Raw genomic sequence first — 7,778 nt, 5'->3', positions numbered from 1 at the left:
CAATGAAAACAAACATTTACGAAGGATGTCATCAGCATGAAGCACCAAACTTAAAGCTATTTATTGCTGAGAAGAACCTAATCTATTTTTTCCAGTAAGCCACATACACTCCCAATGGAAAAAGATTAGGTCATTCAGTACAGTAAAGACATACTAGATTTAGACCATCCACTACGCGTCCCGCGCCGGGCTCGCGTTTCATCCCGGAGGGACGGGTCCTCCGCGGGACCCGTTGCAACGATCATCCCGTCCCGAGCCCGCGCCCGTCTCGTCCCGTAGCCCGTAGACGCGAGACACGGGACGCGCCGTCCTGCCACATGCCCGATGCTTGCGTGACGCCCACTCACTGGCCCGCGAGTGAGCGTCGTCTCGGATGATGCAATAATTCTTTTTTTTTAATTCGAATTTTAATAATTAAAAAAAATAATTTTCAAACGGTAACCGTTAATTTTTTATTTTCCTTTTATTAATTTTTTTTTACTTTATAAATAATCCTATTTCATACTTATTTCAAACACAAACACACATCTATTCCTCTCAATCCTCTCTATCACTCCAATTTCCATCTTAAATCAACTCAAACAAATGGATCATTTTGAGCAAATGCGTCAATTAATGGAACAATCACTTGAAAAAGATCGACGACGAGAGGCGGAGGAAGCCGCGCCACCCCCACGATGCTCCCGGAAGTACATCAATCGGAACCGGGAGGAAGCCGCCGCACGGTTAGTACGCGACTACTTCTGCGATAACCCGATTTGGGAAGATACCTACTTCCGTCGCCGTTTCCGCATGAATAAACCTCTATTTCTCCACATAGCGAATGTTAATTATGCAAACCGCTACTTCCGTCGCCGGAATTGTAATTATGTCTTTTTTTTTAAAGTTTAAGTTGTAATGTTGTTTTAATTTTAATGAATTGTGTTTGTTTAAATTGAATTGGGTTAAAAAAATTAAAAAATGAAATTGAATGAATAGTAATTAAGGGACGGAGCGTTGCAGGTTCTGTCCCTTAATTAAGGGATGGAGGAAAAAAGGATAGTGGGGCCCTCAAATAGTGGTCAAATAGTAGTTAAGAAACGGTATAGAGACAGCGTAGTGGATGGCCTTAGTGATGTGTCAAATATGTTGAGTTTCCTATTTAAATATAAATAAACAACAGTGACTCAAAGTTGCTATTACCATACAACCAAAGCGCACAAGATTATACTCTCCACTATCAAATACGAATACATGGGAAGTTCAATATGAAGTAAGAACTATCATCACAGCAATTCTCCATATCAATGGGCACAAAATACTACTAGTAAATCATATCACCAAAGAATTTTCACTATGCTTCACATGCGTCGTAACTAAAATGCTTTCTTGCTATCCTTTAAATTTTTGACCTATTGGAAATATGAGCTTACGTACTTCAAATTTAAAGTCCATACTTTAAAATACAGAACTCCACATTCAGAAATCAAAATAATAGTAGTATTTTCCATAAAATTCACTTCACAAAAGTTAATTTGAGGCTATATTTCCCAACTCAACGAGCACATACGTAATTCCAAGAAACCAGTCATCCGTAGTCTTTTCTGAAAAACAGATAGTAATTCATAAATTTCCTTAAATTTCACGGTCAAATGTTCCTATTATCATATGCTTCAACAAGATTCCACCTTTTACTAAAATTATCGTACGAGTTTTGTTCTCACTAAAACCTAGTCTAACCAAAAGCACATATAGAAGCAAAAAATAACGTTGATGATTACTTGCTGAAGCCCTGAACCATTGATCATAATTCATAGCAATCGAGTAGAAGAAGACGACGACTCACGACGAGACTTTTTCGTCGAAATCCTATCCAAATCCTCCGCCTCGCGTGCCCGCTTAGCTGGAATTCCTAAATTTGAAAGAAACTGTAGAATTTGTAAAAACAAACTTATATCAAATCAATTCTCAATATAGAGAAGATAGAAAAGATAGAAAGATATTTTTATTGATTGAAAATATATGAAAGTTACAGAGAAAGAAAGCTAGCTACTTATTTATACTATGGCTCATTGAGCTAAGTTCTAGCTACGGTGCATGTAGGTGCATGAGGGTGATCACATGCGATCATCTCTCGTTTAACTAACTATCAACTAACTAACTAACTGCCAGCTCACAACTGAATTCCTTCTTATTTCTTCGGATCTTCTTCACTTCATTGTCTTCATGCAACGGCTCTTTTCTTCTCTTCACTTTCAACACCCCACTTCAAGATGGACAATACAAACTCTTAAAGTTCATCTTGTCCAATACTCCTTGAAAAGCAGCAACTCCCAAAGGTTTGGTAAATATATCAGCAAGCTGCAAAGTATTCCGAATATGCATAGGCTTGACAATTCCATCCAAGTACTTCTCTCTCACTGTATGACAATCTATTTCAATGTGTTTCGTACGCTCATGGAAGACTGGATTAGAACAAATATGAACTGCAGCCTGGTTATCACAATATAAAGGAATAGCCTTTTCTGTTTTTGTTCCAAAATCTGCCAAAATAGTTGAAGCCCATACAACTTCACAACATGCTTGAGCCATTGCCCTATATTCAGCCTAGCCTGAAGATCTTGATATAGTGTGTTGTTTCTTGGCTCTCCATGATATCAAAGAAGTTCCCAGATATAAGCAATATCATGTCATTGATCTTCTAGTGTCTGGGCAAGCTGCCCAATCAGCATCCGAGAATATGCTCAAGGAAGGCTCTGATTTTCTGGAGTAAAACAAACCGTGTCCTGGTGTTCCTTTCACATATCTCAGTATTTTCTCAGCTGCTATCCAATGTTGTAATCCAATGTTCTTCACAAGGTTTAGAGACATATTGACTAAGTTTATGGACAACAAATGTTATATCTGGTCTTGTGATGCACAAATATAGAAGCCTCCCAATTAATCTTCTATATTTTGAAGACTCTTTCATTACTTTTCCTGCATCTTGTCCCAGCTGCTTTCAGGGATCCATAGGGACTGAAGATGGCTTGCAGCCTAGCAAGCCAGCATCTCTCAATAGATCCATAGCGTATTTCCTCTGAGATACAAGAATGCCATCTTTGCTTCTAGCAATTTCCAATCCCATAAAATATTTAGGGATGCCTAAGTCTTTGAACTTAAAATGTTGAGCCAAAAATTCCTTGAAACTTTCAATCTTCTTTCTGTCATTTGTGGATACTAAAGTATCATCTACATAGACCACTATGCCAAAGAAACCTGCATTATCTTTCTTAAAGAAGAATGAATGGTCTGAGGCTGACTGTTGAAGCCCAAATCCACTCAAAACTTTAGACAACTTTAGGTACCATTGTCTCGAGGCTTGTTTGAGACCATATAAAGATTTCTTAAGTCTACAAACAAGTTTGGTCCCTGGTTCACAGTCGACCCCCTCAACAGACAGCCCAGGAGGTATGTTCATGTAAATCTCCTCTTCTAAGTCTCCATACAGAAAAGCATTGTTTATATCAAGATGGCAGAGTTCCCAATTATTTATAGCTGCTAGTGCAAGTATAAACTTCACAGTAGTGAGTTTAGCTACAGGGGAAAAAGTGTCCAAAAAGTCTACACCTTCCAATTGTGTATAACCTTTGGCAACTAGCCTTGCCTTATATCTTTCTACTGTTCCATCAGCATGGAATTTCACCTTGAAAACCCATTTACAATCGATGGGTTCTTTCCCAGGTGGAAGAGTTGTGATATACCAAGTGCTTGTCTTATTTAGAGCACTCAACTCATCTTGAATAGCTATATGCCATTCTGGAATTGGAGCTGCCTAGAATAGTTGGCTGGCTCAAATACTGCAGTCATCAGAATGACATATCGAAGGTATGTTGGGGATAGTTTTGATAAGGTGAAGTAAGAGGAAATTGGGTAGGGAGTAGTTGAAGAAACTGAGTTACATAAGTAATCAGTTAGATGAGCTGGTGGTATTGTTAGTCTGCCAGCTCTGGTAGTGGTGGAAGAAGGAGGCTGCTGGTGAGATTCTGAAGAAGACGTGAAGGGAGTATTTGATGAAGAAGGATCTTTATTTTGTGCGGCTGAAATATCTAGTGAGGTTGAGTTTGGAGAGTTTGGAAAATTGGATACAGTGAGGTGAGAAAAAGGAAAGATGTTCTTATGAAAAACAACATTGCGAGTGATAATCTCTTGCATGTTGTCAATTTCAAGAAGTTTGTACCCTTTACATCCAGATGGATACCCCAGAAATATACACTTGGAGGCTCTTGGTGAAAACTTGGTTCTATCTCTATTAAGAGTTGATGCATAACACAAGCATCCAAAAACTTTCAAATGAGAATATGAGGGTTCTTTGTTGTATAGGATATGGAAAGGAGTGGTGTTATGAGGGAGAACAGATGATGGGGTTCTATGAATCAAGTATGCTGCAGTAAGAATGCAATCTCCCCAGAAAGTATTAGGTAAATGAGATTGAAAAAGGAGACTTCTTGCAACATTTAGAAGGTGTTGGTGTTTCCTTTCCACTCGAGCATTTTGTTGTGGAGTTTCCACACAAGAATGTTGGTGAATTGTTCCAAAAGGGGTGTATATGGAGGGTATAAGGAATTCTGGGGCATTATCAGTTCTGAGCATTTTAATATTCTTATTGAACTGAGTATGAATTGTGTTAAAGAATTGGAGAAGAATATCTTTAACATCAGATTTGTGTTTCATGAGAAAGGTCCAAACAAATCTAGAGGCATCATCAACAATGGTGAGAAAATAGGTATAACCTTGTGATGTGCAAGGATTTAAAGGACCCCAAACATCACAATGTATCAAATCAAAGGGTGTATCTGCTATAGAATTAGATGATGTGAAACTGAGGTGTTTTTGTTTGGCCATGGGACAGATATCACAAACAGATAGGTTTTTATTAAGCAAATGCAAAGTATCAGAAATACATTTGAGTTTATTTATGGAAGGATGGCCTAGTCTCATATGCCAAGTCAACAGAGACAACTGCATTAACAGCAGATACAGAAACAGAAGGAATAGTACCAGCATCAACAATGAGAGTGTAAAGATTTCCAACTCGTTTACCCTTCCCAATCAAAGTCCCCTGTGAAGTTTCCTGGATTGTGAGTGAATCATGAGTAAAATTCACAACACAAGGCAAAGAAGAAGTTAAGGAGCTGACTGAGATAAGATTGAAAGTGAAGGAAGGTACACAAAGGACAGAGGAAAGAGTTATTGAAGAAGTGAGATGAATTGTGCCTATGTGTGTCACAGTGGCTGTTTCACCATTAGGCAGATTCACAAAGGTCTTACTAACAGGTGAAGATGAATCAAACATGGATAGATTGCAACATACATGGTGTGTAGCACCAGTATCAATTAGCCAAGAATTAGGAGCAGTAATATTAGCAACAAAAGGAGTAAATGAGAATGTACCAGCAAAGCGAGATGGTTGTGGAGAAGGAATTTGAGGTGAGGAGATAGGTGCGGCAGAGATATTTTCTGGTGGAGCCGAAATGGTTTGAGGAGAGGAAGATGTGCCAAGCTGAGACTGCAGTAAAGCCATGAGTTGTTGGCATTGCTCCATAGTTGAATGTATAGAACCTGCTGTAACAGATGAATTTGCAGCAGTGTTAGTAAACTGTTTTTCACTATAATCAGTGATGTTATCCTCCACCAAATTCACTGATTAGGTTGCATAGAGTCTCTGAATGTAGGCTTTCCTCTGCCTCTTCCAAAACTTGGTGGAAAACCATGTAGAACAAAACAACGATCAATAGTGTGATTGGTTTTACCACAATGAGTGCATAATCTTCCTCTGCCATAGGAGGAAGAAGCCGCATTTGCAGCAAACAACTGTTCAATTGAAGAATGAGAAGGAGAAATATAGGCTTGATCAATATTCCTTTGCCTCTCCTCCTGCACAACCATAGAAAACACCTTCGACAGAGATGGCAAAGGCACCACAGAGAGGATAGCAGATCTAATTTGAGAGAATGATGAATTGAGACCAATGAGGAATTGCATTGTGCAATCTTCCTCTTGAGCAGTTTGCCATCGCCGAGCACTATTGCATCGGCAAGTCGAGCATGTACACCAAGCGATCGGTTGAAAATGCTTAAATTCATTCCAAACTATTCTTAGATTGGTAAAATATGAGCTAACATCGTTCTGACCTTGAGTGAGGTTCATGATCTGCTGTCGAAGTTGATAGGATCTAGCTGAATCAGATTGAGAGAATCGATCATGTAGATCTAGCCAGATTTCATAAGAATTCTCCAGATACATTATGCTTGAGCAGATCTGTGGTGAAATAGAGTTTCGAAGCCATGAAACTATCATGCTGTTACATCGAATCCAAGCCGGAAGAAGAAGGTGATCATCATCCGGTCGGAGAAGAGTATCGTTGACAAAAGGCTGTTTATTCTTAGCTAGAAGAGCTGTAGTCACCGATCTACTCCAATTGATGTAGTTTGATCCGGTTAAAACTTGAGATACCAGTTGCAAATTAGGATTGTCGCTTGGATGTAGATAGTATGGACTTGAACTGTCCTCCAAAGTAGAGTGGTTGGATGATCCGCTGCTTTCGGCATTGCCGGAGTTACCGGTGTTGCCGCCATTGCCGCGAGCCATCACAGAAAACCAGAGATAAAATGCGGAAGCTAAAAAGTATTCACTGATACCATGTAGAATTTGTAAAAACAAACTTATATCAAATCAATTCTCAATATAAAGAAGATAGAAAGATATTTTTATTGATTGAAAATATATGAAAGTTACAGAGAAAGAAAGCTAGCTACTTATTTATACTATGGCTCATTGAGCTAAGTTCTAGCTACGGTGCATGTAGGTGCATGAGGGTGATCACATGCGATCATCTCTCGTTTAACTAACTATCAACTAACTAACTAACTGCCAGCTCACAACTGAATTCCTTCTTCTTATTTCTTCGGATCTTCTTCACTTCATTGTCTTCATGCAACTGCTCTTTTCTTCTCTTCACTTTCAACCGAAACCCTTCTGAGCCATTTAGCAGAGACACAAATTCCGCAGGCGAGCTGTTCATTCTCCAGGAAATTACTAAACCCACCGCGATCGACGTCGGAGGCGGTCTAGGTATATCCAAAACGACTTCGGGCAAAACCTGCTCATCGTCCGATTCGAGTAACGCTTCCAACCAAGTTACCGGAGCTGACTGTATTTAGCGAGGCCACCGCCGTCGCTCCGATTCAGCTCAGCGCTTCCGCTGCCGCGCGACGTTTGCATAATTGCATCTGCCGAATCAATTCAATTTAGGAGTAGTTTTTAGGAGTATTATAATTTTTGCATCGCCTCAAGTTCGATTTCGTACAGTTCATTGCAGTCCAGTTCTTTTATATCCAAAATCGCGAGTCTCTAACATTTTTGTGTAAGATTGTTGCTTCTTGTAATAATCATACACTAAAGTACTTTGCAACTTCTTAATCATATGTGGTAATGGTGAACGATTCTTGAATCCAAATCCCTCCAAACACTAAATAGCTAATTTTGGGATAATAAAATGTCTGCATAGGATGAAAATAGAGAGAGGTCACATTTTATTGTATCTTCTTAATCATATTTTAACTAGGTTAGCTATCTTGTTATGCATCCTTTTATTTAGATTAGATTGAGTATTTTTTTTAATCATTTTAATCATATTTTAGATTTTTAGTTTTTGCTTTTTCACTTAATTTTTATATATTAAAAAACGTGCATATATATGGGCCAGCCATTAATCAATAATTAACATAATATTAATAGAATTATTTAGGTTTTTATTT

This window comes from Salvia splendens, unplaced genomic scaffold (assembly GCF_004379255.2).
Source record: "Salvia splendens isolate huo1 unplaced genomic scaffold, SspV2 ctg387, whole genome shotgun sequence".
Lineage (NCBI taxonomy): Eukaryota > Viridiplantae > Streptophyta > Magnoliopsida > Lamiales > Lamiaceae > Salvia > Salvia splendens.
Note: the sequence above shows the minus strand (reverse complement) of the source record.